Source organism: Lissotriton vulgaris, chromosome 5, assembly GCF_964263255.1.
Source record: "Lissotriton vulgaris chromosome 5, aLisVul1.2, whole genome shotgun sequence".
Taxonomy (NCBI): Eukaryota; Metazoa; Chordata; class Amphibia; order Caudata; family Salamandridae; genus Lissotriton; species Lissotriton vulgaris.
The window spans coordinates 444,441,668-444,458,771 of record NC_141693.1 but is presented as its reverse complement, the minus strand read 5'-3'; the positions used below and the strand labels follow the sequence as shown (position 1 = coordinate 444,458,771).

Sequence of the window (17,104 nt, the reverse complement as noted above, 5' to 3'; positions counted from 1 at the left end):
TGCAGCTTTACATGGCGCGAGCTAGACACTATTGACTGGTTTACATGAGCACCTGTTAAATTACACAAGGTTACTTTTTTCCCCACGCACTGGTGATGTTAGGTAATTTGCCAAAAAATCACAGGATGCTGAGCCGACCCCAGGATTTAAACCTAGTTCCCCAGGTCCAAAGTCATCTGCTCCTCTACAACCTCGATGCCGGAGCGCTGTTTTCAAATACAGATATACATTCTCTGGCATCAGACAACCTTCTACTCCAAGGCGTGGTGCTGCTGGGCTCGTTCAGGTAACAGACTGACTTGAAGGTCTCCAGTAGTGGCAGACCCAAGACCAGACCGTGTTTTTGTGGCAAGCATATGTTCTGACTGCTGCAAAAATACTGCACATTTTGTGATTTGGGATCGCAAATTTTGCTTTTTGACCCAAACCGGCCAATCCAGACTGTAAAATCCTAGGGGGGTCTAGTTTGGTTTTGTAGTGGTATTTGTCTTGCTTTCATACTGTTCCAAGCTCCAAACTACGAGTGCTCTTCGGAGCGGGACGATTGCTACATCCATCAACTGTGCCGTGGGCTTTTACTAGGCATTCTTTTAGTCACAAAAGTGGACCACAAACTCTGCAGTTATTGTGGTAGAATTAAGTGGATGATTGGAGAAGCAAAGCTCTGCATCTGCAACTAGGTTGTGAACGCAATATTAGTTCTATACTGAAATGCGGACGGGGTTGTGGCTCCGAGTTCTATACACTGAGCAATGAGACCGGCTTGGGGCATTTACAACACAAGCCTAGAACTGCTCAGGTGCCCCAAGCCCGAAATATTCTCGGGTTTGGCAAATTAGTCTGCTAAATTCCCAACTGAGACCCTTGTGTATTATCAGGGGTTGGCACAACGGACCTATTGATCATACCCAATGAGGTGCATTCACACGATCCATAAAATTGATATCTGTAACACCCTATTGTGTATTTGTCGAGATGTGTACTAAGTGACATTTAATATTAACTGTTAAGATGGAAATCCACTAAGGATGAGCTGGGATTGAGGGGAAAAGCAGTGAACCCTCCCTAATTCCCCTTCACCCCATCCCGCAATTTTCCCATCCCTCCCTTCAATCTTTTATTCCTAATCTCTTTGAGTGAATTAGTTGAACAAAGGTAATTATATTGTACATGTTTGAGGTCATTGCCATACAACATCATGGTTTTTACGGCCACCCGCTGACTGCCTGTATTGGAGGTATATTACCTCCCTCGCTTTCCTTGTGATGACGATATACGATACAGCGCGCCATGCTGTATCTGCTAGTTGCTACGAGATCTTTTGGGGTGCTTTCCCCTGACCTACTGTAATGTGATCCTATACATGTTTTATTTCACTTCTAGTTATATTGTAAAACCCTTATGATTTTCACAATGCCTGCGATATTGTACTATGAGTATCACAAAAAAAAATTCAATTAATAGAACACAATCAAGGTTTGGCATAAACAAAATTGGATTGCGTCCTAGGAGCAAAAACGCCTCCCTCCAGTTCTAACTGTAGCTGTATAGGCCTTTTTTTTTGCTGCTCTGCCTAATTACCGTTAGGAGTGATACTTAGTGATTACTATCAGCTGACTCCCTACCCTTCGACCTTTATGAATACCAGGAGTACTATTAAGATGTATTTCAAGGATGATTTAGTCAAAGCTGTGGACAACTTGGTCCAGCAGTCTGTTGGCAAGGCGCTGGCAAAGGTCCCACATCTATGAGGCAGGAAGTTATGATACGCGCAGAAAACAAACATTTATAAGATGGGGTAAAGGTGCAAGTTACACATATAGTGCCCTTTATTCCAGGAACTCCAAACCAAAGAAAGGTCTGGGAAGTGGGGGCGTCCTGTTGTGCTTAAAAAGCTGTCGAAATCCTTCCTATCAGATCATGGCAATAGCTCCTCGGTGCCTCAAATTGGTTCAGGTTTCAAGTCTCTAGTTCAAACAAATACGTCTGACAAGGTTTCTACTCAGTCGAACATTGCACAATGAACCCCTTTTATCATGAAAAAGGAAAAGGAAACGCAAGTCTTCAAACAGCAGAAAAAAAACAGAAGTCTAGGCAACGTTAATAACTTTCAAGCCAGATGAAACCATGAGGCCAAGATAGTCAAACTAGACTCCGACTCCTAGGTAGCAACGGACATCCAGGTTAAGAAAAACCTTCAGCGTAGTTCTGCAGGCCGGTCTTCTCAGGTAAAATGGTGGGATTGCCAGAGGTGGACCCTTGAATAGTCACACTTATGGAAAAATTAGCAAGAGACCCCAAAAAAGGTTTAGGCAGATCCTTCCACTCTTGTTAAGAGAACCTACTTGATTTGGCAGGTCCGTTCACAAAAATATTAGAAATGGCGCAACAGGCAAAGGAGTATAACATGCCATCGACCCGGATACTCTGATCGATTGGTCTCAAAAATTGATTAGCTACCTTGGGGATGTGAAATGTGCCATTTCGACCGAAAGTCGCTGATCTATCCTCTTACGCACCGACCCAAATCAGACTGAAATGGCCTCTTGGAGGTAGGATCTGTTAACTGCAGACTTGTTGGCAACCATTTTGTCTGAGACTTGGGCAAGTTTGTCAACCTATTCACAGCCTTTGATCAGGAAAAGATGTTGGTAAAAAGGGTTTTTCAACCAAACACTTTTGCTGCGGCCAGTCGATACAGGGTACAATCAACTGGCACTTTGGATACCAAGGGCTCCAAAATGGTTTCCCTCCAGGAAAACCGAAAACTTGAACTACTGTGGAAGCGGTGAACCTTCTTCCCTCACAGACAGTATGCTGGCCATAGTAGATAAGCCAGGAGAGTCTACTACAGAGGATCTTTCTCAGAAGGTTCTAGTTTATCTATACTACTATTATAAAGGAAGAACTTTGAACCTTTGAGGCGGGTAAACTCGTGAACCACAGCGCCAATCCACACACCCGATACATCGTTGTAATCGTCAGGGTGTGCAGATGGACATAGGCTATATAAAGTGAAAAAATATACGTTATTTAAAAAAATTTGCGGAAAAAAAAGTAGTACCGTGGAAGAAGCGCCTGCTGCGACCTGCGTGCTGACGTCAGGAGCGCAGGGAGGAGCGGCGTCCAGGAGCTCGAGGAGGAGCGGCGGACATGGCGTGGGGAGGAGCGGCAGACAAGCGGGGAGGAGCGGTGACGAGCGGCGGACAAGCGGTGACGAGCGGCGGACAGGCGGGGAGGAGCGGTGACGAGCGGCGGAGCGGTGAACTGAGGAGCGCGGGGGAGGAGCGGCGGCTGAGGTAAGGCTCCGGGGGACCCTGTCAGGGCAGGCAGGGGTCGGGGCAGGCAGGGGACTGGGCGGCTGGGGGACGGGGCGGGCTGGGGCCCTGAACACTCATGGCAGGGGGAGAGCGGGGGCCCTGAACACTCATTTCGGGACGGGCTGCTATGTCGGGGCGGGCGTGGGTCGGGGAAGCCTGATTGCTCCCGGACAAGGTCGGGGCGGGCTGCTAGTCAGGTAATAAATCGACCTGCATCCGACGTGGCGTCTAGTGGCAGTATGCAGCACTTCTTACAAGGCACCCCATAATAAACGGCTCATGGGTGCTGGACACGATTCAAAGTTTCAAGCCGGAGGTCTATGGTAGCGCAGTGCACCAGGGTTTTTCAGGTTAATGCATTTTCCCTTTCCAGATTAAAAAATTGATTAAGAAATTCAGAGTCTGTCCCACATAAAGCACTTTACGAGATAGTCACCCCCTTAGGTTTTTACAGTAATGTCTTTCTGATGCAGAAATAAAGGGTGGAGCAAGATTGGTGCTAAACTTAAGAGTTTAAAGCCTGGATACTATAAAGGCATTTCACGATGGAGGGGTTTCATTTACTTTAACAGGGAAATTGGACGGTCTGGCTGGACATTAAAGAAGTTTATCTGGCTATTCCAATTTTTGCACCCGACTGGAGGTTCCTCCAGTTTCTGATGAAAAGAAAAAAAACTCAGTGGTTGGAGTACAAAGTCTTTCTATTCAGTCTACCACCCATCAGCTCCTTGGCGTTTTACCAAGGTTAGGAAGCCAGTGGCTTAAACCATTCGGGTCAGAGATGTACACCTCATAATTTACTAGGATAACAATTATCTTGGTGCAAGATCAAGCTACAGTGTAGTTACATCTCTCCTAGGCGATCCAGTTACTGCTCGAGTTGGGTTTTATAATCAATGTTCTAAAGTCAGTCTTGACCCTGTAGAACTCTTAAGTTTATGGGTAGATTCAGTTCAAGCTCAGTTACAAACTCCTCCTCTGAAAATTCAGAATATCAAGAAAATAAATGGAGATTAGCCTTGTGCAGACGGATTGTATCATTGAGACTGTTGGCCACGATTGTAGGTCATTCATCCTTTTCAATGCAAGAGATATCGACCTTTCATGCTCCTCGATTTAAGCAATATTTCCAGGCCTGCTTGATTGTCTGACACAGCAGCATCTAATAAACAAATCTGCAGAGGTGTCTTTCCTACGACTCGGTGGATTTCAGATTCTGCCGGAGAGCAGGGTCCTCTGATGTCCACCTCTCCCAGATGGCCGGGCCATCCCAGGAGTGATGCCTCTGTCAATATTGTGAGATCTGGTTGATGAAGGGAGAGAGTTCTGACTGACCCAATTGCGGTTCGTTAGCCATCACTGCAGGTCTTTTGCAGTTCCCTCCGAGATCTGGACCATGTCAGATTACCATGGTGCTGCACCCACTGTAATTTGAGGATCCACTGCAGAGCCAGCATACACCATCTGGCATGTGCCACTAGCAGGATGCAGGAGGTCGGAGGTCCAGCAGCCTCAGAGTCATTCTCACTGAAATCCAAGATGCAGGCTGAAAGATCAGTAACAAAGCCTCAATATCCCGGACTTGCTGCTTGGGAGGATAAGCCGAAACAGCACTGTATCCGAAATCGCTCCGATGAAAGGGAGAGTCAGAAAGGGAGTCATGTGTGACTTTGGCACATTGATAGTGAAACCCGGCGAATGCAGGAGGTCCTCCGTAGTCAGGAGGTGGGAGGAGACAGCCAGGGGCGAGCCACCTTCAGCAGATAGTCGCTGAGCTAGGGGAAGACTGGCAACCCTGATCTGCACAGATGATCTTCAACCACCACCATCACCATCACCTTGAACACCCTCTGGTAAGGCCAAAAGGAAGCACGATGCATTGAAAAACTAAGCCAATGTGAGCTTCCTGAACTTCTCTTATAGGAACAGCCCAGCCTGAACTGCCTAGCCAGCACTTCCCGGGACCAGAAACAAGCATCCTGGGACCGGTTTTGGGGTAACAGCCCTCATCAGCCAGGCTAGCTTGAAGCCAGTGAGTAAGGGACCCATGTCTGGGCATACCCTGCCAGCTTAAGGCGAAAAAAGCAAAGGCAAGGAGACCTGGCTTGGCAGTTCGGGCTGGATAGACTATTCCCATGGGAAATAGGGTCAAGACTGATTGGCATTTGGCGGGGTCAGAACTGGGGTGGCGAAGAGAGCGACAGAACAATGACGGATTAAACCGAGATCTTTGACTGGGGGTGAGTGTCTGAAATGTTTCAGCGCTCCGTCGTCATCTCCTTGTGTTTGCTTCATAATTTATATCAGACTTTCAAGTACAGCATGAGATCTGTCAGGTGCACTTGCTTCTCTCTATTATACTTCTTGGTTATTCATGGGTCCCTGCTTCACGACCAGGTAGGTCCTGAAACGTTCCAATATATCACGCAGTCAGCATCTGGTCGGTTGCTGCTCAGTATATACCTGTTTTACTGCTATATGAAGCATTTGCCAGCGAGGTAGAGGCATTAGGTGGTGGGTCTTTCCTCCAGGTTTGCATCCAAGTATGTTTGGTCAATATGGTTTGGATCAAGTAAACAATGAAACTATACTCCTTTCTCCTGGGCTTGCTTTCTTATTTACCACCAGGAGAACTGAGCCTTTCACACAGCCTGGGGGTGTGAGCAGATTGAATCCAGAAATTTAGAGGGGTTAGCTGGTCAGCACAAAATCCAATTTCAGTTAAAAAAAAATTTTTTTAACTGAGACCAGCTTCATTCTCTTGGGCAACAAATATGGTGGCTCTAAAGTTTGCAGCAAATGAAGTGGATTTAGAGCTTGCATTACTTAAGTACAAAACTTGGGGCAAATGGGCACTCTAAGTTCTCAAAACAGAATGAAAAGTCTAGTAAGTAGAAGAGACAGCCAGGGACACAAATGTAAAAACAAGCACAGCATCAAGTTTAGTTGACTAGGATGTGCACGGGGAGAAATTATCGGACAAGAATTGCTGACCAGCAGCTTTTACCTGTAAATTTGGCAAGTATTTCAACAAAAGATACCTTAGCTTGCTTACTCTCTGCTGTGGTGTTACTGCTTTAAGGATTCACACAAATTACCGGATTAATATTGTTTATGCAGGTTTTCGAACAAATTAAATTCAAATTGAAATGTCCAGTTAAATAGAATAATAACAAATAGTATTTTAAAAAGTTATTACCGAATTGCAACCAGTGTTCACCTTATTCAACTGACAAGAGATGAAAGGTGGATACGATATATTAGAAGAATTCAAACCCTTGACCAACACATCACTCGCATATCTCGCCAGCCACTGCTTAACTTACACAACTACATGTTCTCTTCCATTTCTGCTAGAAACCCTCTTGAAATAGAATACCTAGAAATGCAATTAAAAGGCTGAAGTTTTACTTAAAAGATGTAGACATTTACGTAAAAGATGTTGACATTATCAGAATGGAAAGGTTACTTGGCTGTAATCCATGTTCTACATTTTCTTTGAGGTCACAAATACAGCTTAGTCCTGGCTTCCTTGGAACCCTGGAGCACTTCGAACGAGAGGTTACATCTGTTGAAATTACCAATTTTAGGCTTTGCTTCGAGAGTTTTAGCTGTCTCATTAGCCTCATGTTATCCACATAATTCTTATTAAAAAAGCATAGATAGAGGGAACTTCAGCCTGCCCTCTTCATTATCTAGTCTTTTTCAACCATCATTCACATTTTCCTTCAAACCACATCATGGGGCAAGAAGTCAGCCCACTTTATCCATTGACCATCTAGTACTGCGAGTCACTGCATCGTGCCTGATCATTTGTGCACTGCTACGTGAAATGGAAGACACTTCTAAGCTGGGGTTTTGAGTACATGGTCGTTTTTGCCAACTATTGTGCAAGCATACAATTTTTTTTTAATGTGTTAAAACAATACACATTTGCCAATGCCAGACCTACTGGCCAAAGCTTGTTTTCTTTATATATGTTTGGACTCTCTGCTGTCACCCATCAGAGAATTTCATTAGATATTTCAATCAACAAAAAATTGAGAACAACGTAAATGTGAGTGGATGAAGCAGGTGATCCTTCAGTGGACATATTCTAAATTTGTTCAGCACTGAAGAAATTAAGATGAATTGGCAGAAAAGTGGAAAGAAATTTCAGTGATCACTGATCAACAGGACACTGCCAATGGCCTCGGTTAGTCCTAGGATGCTTGATTCCGGTCCAGAAATGACATGGCTTGGCAGTTCAGGCTGGACTGTTCCCATGAGGCACAGAGTCAAGACTGATTTGCATATGGCTATATCTGAACTGGGGTGACTTGGTGAGCAAAATAACGATGGATTAAACCCAGATCTGTGACTGGGGGTGAATGTTTTGCCATTGTGCAACATTCCGTCCATCATCTTGTGCGTTTTGCTGTTCATCCTATAGAAGCAAGGCACATTTTTTGGTATGAGACCAAGGCTTCATTCTGTGAATCTGACTACAAGTTGGTTCAAGCAGATTGGAGAGCAGAATAAATTCACAACCAGAACTTTCTGTTGGGTGTCTCATCCTGAAGATGAGGACATGATCCTATACGAAAACTAGCAATTGTTCACTTTTATGAAATTGACTTTTCGGTCTGTGCATGAATATTTCAAACTACTTGCCCACCAGTGATTCAAAGCATTAGAACAGCAGTGACCACTGATTTCTTTATGACTTGAGAGACAGTGGAGGATGACATGGTCTAGTGGTTTGTAAACAATAACCATGCTTGGGATCAGATTAAACTTCTCAGAGCAAATGGACTTGAAATGAAATCTGCAACCTTGGACCAATGGAGTAAGAGGTTAAAAAGACATGCGATGCAGAAGAGGTTTGAAAATGGTAAATGACTGCACGTCGAGAGCCATTATCAGAATACTGTGTTTTGTGGTAGCTTTATTCATGGCATTATTGAATGTTAATAATTAGTTAGGGAAACGGTCAATGAGATTGATCCTGGAAATGTAGAAGAGTACATGTTCCAGTGAGTTTTTGAGAAGGCATAGTCTTTTCCTATATAACCAGTGTGGACTCAATTTCTGAAAAGGTTACGGTTGCACTTGACTATACTATGAAACCTTTGTAGTGCCCTCTGTTTCCCCCTATTCATCTAGGCCAAGGATGATGTGATTATGGCTCAGTTGGCTAATGTGGGACTGGCTGTTCTTTTTAAATAGGTTACAGGGGGGAAGCCAAAGAATTTTCTAGGTCTGCAGCACCTTTTATGGGATCCTTAATCTATAGCCTTTTGATGTTCGGTTCAGCCTAGAGTTAAAAGATGTGGAGGTTCTTAAAATCAAATACCTAAGTTTTAAAGGGCACTTAAATATAGCCTGTCAAAAAGGATCCCTTTTAAGTTGAATAGTGAGGTCTGTGTTGCCATTTCTATCAAAGACCCCTGTAGCTGTTTCAGAATGAATGGCAGGCAGGTACATGGAGCACAGTGATACTCCTGTAAGACCTATTGCTGGTTTGCGGACCGGATCAAGATGGGCATACTCCTTTATTAGGCTATCTGGAGCCTATCCTCAGAACTTCCATCCTGGTCTGCAAATTCTATATCAATTATTTTATTGCGTCAAGTAGAACCTTGTTATGGGGGCAATATGGACATGCTCTTATCACAAAGACCTAAAGGGAGGGATAGATAAGACAGGTTAAGCAAATGATCATTTAAGCAAAACTGATGATCAGAATCAACAAGAGATTTTGAATTATTTGTGGTACAGTAAGTCCAAATGGTTAATTTGACTGAGGTGGAGGGTGGGAGAATGTGCAGAGTTCAAATAAAAGTCACACATCGAGAAAAATAAGCAACCCCTAATAAATTAATAGTACATGACTGGTCTGTATGGCAGTACAAAACTCAGACAGACAGACAGACAGAGACATAGCCAGACAGAGCCACACAGACAGACAGAACCAGACAGAGCCACACAGACAGACAGACAGAAAGACAGACAGACAGAACCAGACAGAGCCACACAGACAGACAGACAGACAGACAGAACCAGACAGAGCCACACAGACAGACAGACAGACAGAACCAGACAGAGCCACACAGACAGACAGACAGAACCAGACAGAACCAGACAGAGCCACACAGACAGACAGACAGACAGAACCAGACAGAGCCACACAGACAGACAGACAGACAGACAGACAGACAGAACCAGACAGAGCCACACAGACAGACAGACAGACAGACAGACAGACAGACAGACAGAACCAGACAGACAGACAGAACCAGACAGAGCCACACAGACAGACAGACAGACAGACAGACAGAACCAGACAGAACCAGACAGAGCCACACAGACAGACAGACAGACAGACAGACAGAACCAGACAGAACCAGACAGAGCCACACAGACAGACAGAACCACACAGACAGGCAGAACCAGACAGAGCCACACAGACAGACAGACAGACAGACAGAACCAGACAGAACCAGACAGAACCAGACAGAGCCACACAGACAGACAGACAGACAGAACCAGACAGAGCCACACAGACAGACAGACAGACAGACAGACAGACAGACAGAACCAGACAGAGCCACACAGACAGACAGAGCCAGACACAGACAGACAGAGCCAGACACAGACAGACAGAGCCAGACACAGACAGACAGAGCCAGACACAGACAGACAGAGCCAGACACAGACAGACAGAGCCAGACACAGACAGACAGAGCCAGACACAGACAGACAGAGCCAGACACAGACAGACAGAGCCAGACACAGACAGACAGAGCCAGACACAGACAGACAGAGCCAGACACAGACAGACAGAGCCAGACACAGACAGACAGAGCCAGACACAGACAGACAGAGCCAGACACAGACAGACAGAGCCAGACAGAGCCACCCACAGACACAGACAGACAGAGCCAGACAGAGCCACCCACAGACAGACAGACAGAGCCACCCACACACAAACACAGAGCCACACACACACACACACAAACCCAGAGCCACACACACACACACAAACACAGAGCCACACACACACACACACACAAACACAGAGCCACACACACACACACACAAACACAGAGCCACACACACACACACACACAAACACAGAGCCACACACACACACACAAACACAGAGCCACACACACACACACACACAAACACAGAGCCACACACACACACACACACACAAACACAGAGCCACACACACACACACAAACACAGAGCCACACACACACACACAAACACAGAGCCACACACACACACAGAGCCAGCCACACACAGAGCCAGCCACACACAGAGCCCAGCACACACAGAGCCCAGCACACACAGAGCCCAGCACACACAGAGCCCAGCACACACAGAGCCCAGCACACACAGAGCCCAGCACACACAGAGCCCAGCACACACAGAGCCCAGCACACACAGAGCCCAGCACACACAGAGCCCAGCACACACAGAGCCCAGCACACACAGAGCCCAGCACACACAGAGCCCAGCACACACAGAGCGCAGCACACACAGAGCCCAACACACACAGAGCCCAACACACACAGAGCCCAACACACACAGAGCCCAACACACACAGAGCCCAACACACACAGAGCCCAACACACACAGAGCCCAACACACACAGAGCCCAACACACACAGAGCCCAACACACACAAGTATAAGTCCACAAGTCTTTTTTGTTGCATTTTGTGAGATTTCAAGACAGGTAAACAAATATATAATTTAACAATCATAATATTTAAAGAGTAAATACCAGGTTAGAATGATCAACAACAATCATTTGAATTAAAATGCTGCATTGGATGGGGTAGAAATAAACAATGGGGAAAAGTCCAAGGCATTGATTGTTAGTGCCCCGGTATGGGTGTGATATTTATCACCACATCTAATACATGTGTCGATCCTTGTAATCATCATTTATTGAATGGGATAACACCAATTGCAAGGGGACAGTCCCTCAAGATCTGTTACGTCACTGAGAATGGCATGCGTTTTCTAGTCGCCAGTAGGACTAGGTTGATTTCTGCAATTGTATCAAATCCTGGAAGGTGATCCCTTGATGCTTGTGACAGGCTCGGTGTTAGGAGCTGCAGTGAGATTGGGAAGGTTAACTTCCTCCCTGAAAGCGCTGCAAGGCGCAGCACAGCCCTAGTGTGGCGGGTTCAAACTACAGTGGTAACTTTTAGTGACAAACAGAGTGGCAGGACCGCATACCAACGGCATGCAAGGAGAAAACCAAAACGGTACAGAAGAGCACATTCACTGGTAGGTTGCGAGTGGGACAGCCAATCAGATTCCTTAGAATACATTCCATAACTAACGTTATTCACTTGCTTTGTGGCCAGTAATACTTTGGTATTAACTTCAGAAATGGAATAAACGGAGTTTCCATTGCAGGTTTTGCAAGACGAATTGCCTTAGAGGGGATTGTTTTCAGGTTAGGGTTTAGATATTTTAAGCATGACCCACGTAGATTGGTAAGTCTTACTACAGACACGCATGAGTGCGTTTTTGTCACAATCTAATTAAAATAATAAACGTACATGTAAATTGCCAGAGCGCGAGAGTGCACTGGGGATTCCAGGCTCGGAGGCAGCAGCCATTGGGGGAGGGCAGAGATTCACAGAAGATTACAAGCCTCTCATGACTGGGTCGGCTGAAACAGGGGCGGGCACGTGAAGGAGCTGTCGGCTGAAACGGGGGGGGGGGGGAGGGGGCACGGGAGAAGCTGAAGCTAAGCTCTTTACCAAACATCATCGAATTGTTTTCAGGTTAGGGTTTAGATATTTTAAGCATGACCCACGTTGATTGGTAAGTCGTGAGAGTGCACCGGGGAAAAGGGGCCAGTGATTCCAGGCACGGAGGCGGCAGCCATTGGGGGAGGGCAGAGATTCACAGCAGATTACAAGCCTCTGATGACTGGGTCGGCTGAAACGGGGGCGGGCACGGGAAGGGGCTGCAGCTGGGCTCCTTACCAAACATCAGCGATGCAAGTGTTTTTTTCATCAGGCACGGGGTCGTCAGCCATCCGGGGAGAGCAGAGATTCACAGCAGATTACAAGCCTCTGATGACGGCGTCGGCTGAAATGGGGGCGGGCACGGGAATGGGCTGAAGCACCACCATCGTTCTCCGAGGCAAAGCAGAAATGCCTCTGAGAAAGCACAGTAATTTTTCGGATTGAGGGGCGTGTTTTCGTTCTCTCCTCTTCCCATTAGCTGGAAGGTAAAATTCCAGCCAATGGGAAGGTGAGAGAAAGTAAATAGAAAGAAGCTTAAAAAAACACCCTCGAATCCGAAAAAAAACAGGGCTTGAACAGAGTGACGCCACTCTCCTCCAATGGCTGGCCTCCGTTTAGGAAGCCAGCCAATGGAGAAGAGGGGCGGGTTCCAAGCCCCCAATAAGAAACATTAAATCTTCGGAGCTCTGCCCACTGCTTATGCAGTGCGACTGAGTCCTCGATCTAAAAAACAGATTTCTCAAGGAGACCTGGCCTACTTTAGCATCAGCCCTGGAATCAGATTCCAGGCTGTAGTGCCTCGTAAAAGTATGAACTGATTTCCAGGTTGCGGCATTGCAAATTTCTGACATAGGAACGTCATGCAAGAAAGCAACAGTGGCCGCTTTCCCCCTGGTGGAATGTGCCTTGGGAGGTAAAGGTAAGGGCCTTTTCGCCAGCTGGTAAGCTAAGGTAATGCATGAAACAATTAATCTCGAAATGGATCTCTTAGTGGCTGGGAAGCCTGTTCTCATGGCGCCATAATTAACAAACAGTTGATCTGTCTTCCTTATTTCCTTGGTACTTGTAAGTAGAACTTAAGCCCCCTCTTAAGGTCTAAGGAATGAAGCGACCGCTCAGCTGGGGGTCCCTGGATCAGGGAAGAAAGATGGCAGGGAAATGGACTGAATGATGTGAAAATCAGACACCACCTTAGGGAAAAGAAGGATGCGCCCTTAAGACTACTGTTATGGTGGAAAACAGTGTAAGGCTCATTGGTACACAATGCCTGGATCTCGCTTACTCTGCGCGCTGAGGTAATTGCTACTACAAAAGTGGCCTTCCAAGACAAATGCTGTAAGGAAGCTCTGTGGATAGGCTCAAAAGGAGGGCCCATCAACTTTGATATAAACAGGTTTAACTCCCACGGAGGAGAAGGGTATCGAACAGGGGAATACACTTTCTTTAACCCCTGTAAGAAGTCCTTGACCCCCTGCATCTGGAAAAAAGAGGGCTGACTAGGCGACTTCCTGTACGCCGTAATGGCAGACATATGCACCCTGATAGAAGCATACTTAAGACCAGATCTTGCTAGATACAGAAGGTAAGGGAGGATGACATCCTCCTGCCCCTTCAAAGAATCAAAGTGATGTGCTTTACACCAAAGAAAAAACCTCTTCCACTTAAAAAGTGTATGACGTTCTCGTGGAGGGTCTTTTTGCTTCTTTTAAAATATGCATACAATCAGGAGGCATATTTAAATGTCCGTATTGCAGGACCTCAGGAGCCATGCTGTCAAGTTCAGCGAGGGAAGGTTGGGATGATGAATCCTCCCTCCCATCTTGGTCAGCAGGTCCGGCCTGCAAGGTAGTCTCCTGTGTTGAAGTACCGACAGATGAAGAAGGTCCGGGTACCACCACTGTCGTGGCCAGTCTGGAGCTACCAGAATCATGGTCATGCTGGATCTGAGTAGCTTGGGCACCACCTTCGGGATCAGAGGCAGAGGAGGAAAGGCGTAGGCAAATGTCCCTGACCAGTCCATCAAAAGAGCATTCCCCCTCGTCCCTGGACGGTGGAATCTGGACGCGGAGGCGTGGCATTTTGTGTTTTTGTCGTCCGCGAATAGATTTATTTCCGGACGACCCCAACGATGGAAAAGGTCCACCCCCACCTTGTCGTGTAGCACCCAGTCTGGCTGATCTTCGAAGTGCCTGCTGAGTGAGTCTGCCTTGACATTTAGCTCTCCTGGAAGATGCACCGCCACCACCGAGAAGTTCCGGGCGAGCAGCCAGTGCCAGATCGCTTGTGACTCCAGGGAGAGAGGATGCGACCGAGTTCCACCTTGCTTGTTCAGGTAAAACATAGTCGTCGTGTTGTCTGTCTGGACCAGGACTGAATCGGACTCTATTGCAGGCAGGAAAGCTTTCAGAGCCAGATGGACTGCTCGTAGCTCCAGCATGTTGATGTGGTAGGTCTGTTCTTTTGCCGACCACCGTCCCTGAATCTGAAGGCACCCTATGTGTGCCCCCAAGCCTTGCAGAGACGCGTCTTTCACCACTGATTGCACTGGTAGTGGCTGGTGAAAAGGGACTCCCACCATCAGATTCCACTGCTGAGTCCACCATGAGAGGGAGGATCTCGCCGCCTGGGAGAGAGAGAGATCTGAGCCTCCCAGCGACCTGTCGACTGATCCTCCAGAGTCTGTTGCACAGGACACATCCTCAGCCTGGTGGGAATGAGAAAGATGCAGGATGCCATCAATCCTAGCAGGGATGCCACCTGCCGGACTGTCAGATTCTCCAGCTGGAGCAGAAGCCTGCACCTCTGTCTCATGGAAGACAGTCTCTCCTCCGAAGAATACGCCCTTTCCATGCTTGTGTCCAGAACGGAGCAGAGGTAGTGGATGGACTGGGTGGGCTGTTCCACTGACTTTTTCAGGTTGACCTGCAGCCCGAGGTCATGCAGCTGTTGCAGACAAAACTGGAAGTCGTGCCTCACTTGCAGTGGGGATGGACCTTTCAGCAGCCAGTCGTCCAAGTATGGATAGACGAAGAGACCTTTTCTGTGAAGAAAAGCTGCCACCACTGCCATGCATTTGGTGAAGACTCGCAGAGCCGACTTCAGACCAAAGGGCAGGACCTTGTACTGATGATGTTTGTGGCCGACCACAAACAGCAGGTACTTCCACATTTCCATCGCAAAACGGCACCGGAAGAACGCATCTTGGAGATCCTCCGAACACATCCAATCGCCTACTTGCAGATGTGGACATATCTGGTGAAGGGCCAACATGCGAAACTTCTCCTTAATTATGACTTTGTTCAGAAGTCGAAGGTCCAGGATTGGTCGAAACTTGCCCTCCTGATCTTTTTTGGGGACAAGAAAATATCTGGAGTAAACTCCTCTTACTCTTTGAGAGGGCGGAACCTCCTCTATAGCCTGTTTTTGGAGAAGAGCTCTCACCTCTTTTCAAAGCAGCTTTAACTGATGAGGACGAGACTTTTGGTTGAATGTCCTTCGGAAGCGCACGTAAACGTAGCGCATATCCATTGCGTAGTATATTCAGCACCCAGCGATCTCCTGTGATGCTGGCCCACTCTGCTAGATGTTGAGAAGCACTTCCTCCCACTGGAGTGAGCAACGGAGGCGGAGGAAGCCACTGTTCATGACTTTCCTCCTCTCGTCGTGGTAGAGGACTGCTGCTGGTGACCACCTCTACCTCCGTTAGCTTTCCTCCTCGCAACTTGGACTTGCCCTGATTCTTGTTCAGGGACCACTGAGGGGGTTGAACCCTCTGTTTAGACTCCTTGCGCTGGTTGGTCTTGTATCGGCGTTTGAACTCTTTTTTTCTTCTCCAAGCCGACCGCTTTGAGAGTGTCCAGCTCGGTTTTCATTCTACTCATCTCAAGACGACCTTCTGGCGCATATTCCATGCACATACGAATGCGCCGAAAGTACTTTGTCCGTCCGATGCCGTGCTAATCATTTGGTTAGCCACCAGACATCCTTCTGTCTGTGTCTCTTCAAAGTCTTTCTGATCTTTTGGCAGTTTGGATTTGAAGCGCTCCATGGAATCCCACAAGGCTCTATCATCTCTGCCTATAAGCGCAGCCGCACTGGAGACCTTCAGTGTAGAAGCGGCAGAGTTGCAGACCTTGCAACCCCACGAGTCCTGGGATCTGCTGTCCTTGTCTGGAGGAACTGAAGAGGTAGCAGTGACTGCATGTGTCTTGCGTGCTGCTGCTACGATCAGAGTCTGCAGGAGGATCAGTCCTAACAAAACCGGGTCAGAGGTAGCTGGCTTGCATTTCTTCTGGATGCGAGCCGGCACCGCCTTAATGGTCGCTGGAGACAAGAATATGTCCATGACCGGTTCCACAATCCCTGGAACCAATGGAAGCAAGGGACGAGACCCAGACTTCTGGTAAAGTGTCTCAAAAATCACCGTCATGGTGACCTGGGGAACAGACATTGCAATGTTGAGTTTTTGAGCTCCCCTCTGCAGGACATCATGGTATCGTGTTGATGTCATCAATCGGTGAGACCCTAGAGATAGGGCTATCCGAAAGCCTGGGGGAATTATCCCTCTTTGAAGAGTAGGTAGAGTAGGAAGAAGAAGTAGACGGTGATCTTCTACTCCTGCGTTGAGCACCGTCTCCTATCTCTTGTACTCGAGCGATGCTCCCTTCTGGGGAAACGCAATCTAGTAGGCCTCCTCACAGGTGATCTCTCAGCTTGGACCCTGTGCCTGGGATGGCTGCGTCTGTCCGCTTCTTCAACCAGTCTTTGAAGAGGAGACCTGTGCATAGGACTGGCGTACTCCTGCATCCGCCTCGTAGTCCCTGAATCTCGCCAGTGATGTAATGGCAGATTCCAGCTCTGGGACAACCGCACCTCAGTAGGAGAAGGCTCCGTCCGTCGCAAAGGTGACTTGCGTGGAGGGTTACTGGCCTCTGGAGAGGCTGACCTTGAGGAAGCTCGCCTGGACGAATGAGAGGAGGAGTGGCAGGACGCTGACTCAGAATCACTGATCCTTCTCTGGATCT

At 47.4% G+C, this 17,104-nt stretch overlaps 1 protein-coding gene across 5 annotated transcripts in view; it reads right to left on the bottom strand.

Annotated features, from left to right (window-relative positions):
• The window catches only part of CDC42 (cell division cycle 42), a 114,754-nt gene that overhangs the window by 17,895 nt on the left and 79,755 nt on the right, over nucleotides 1-17,104 (bottom strand). The window lies entirely within an intron of this gene.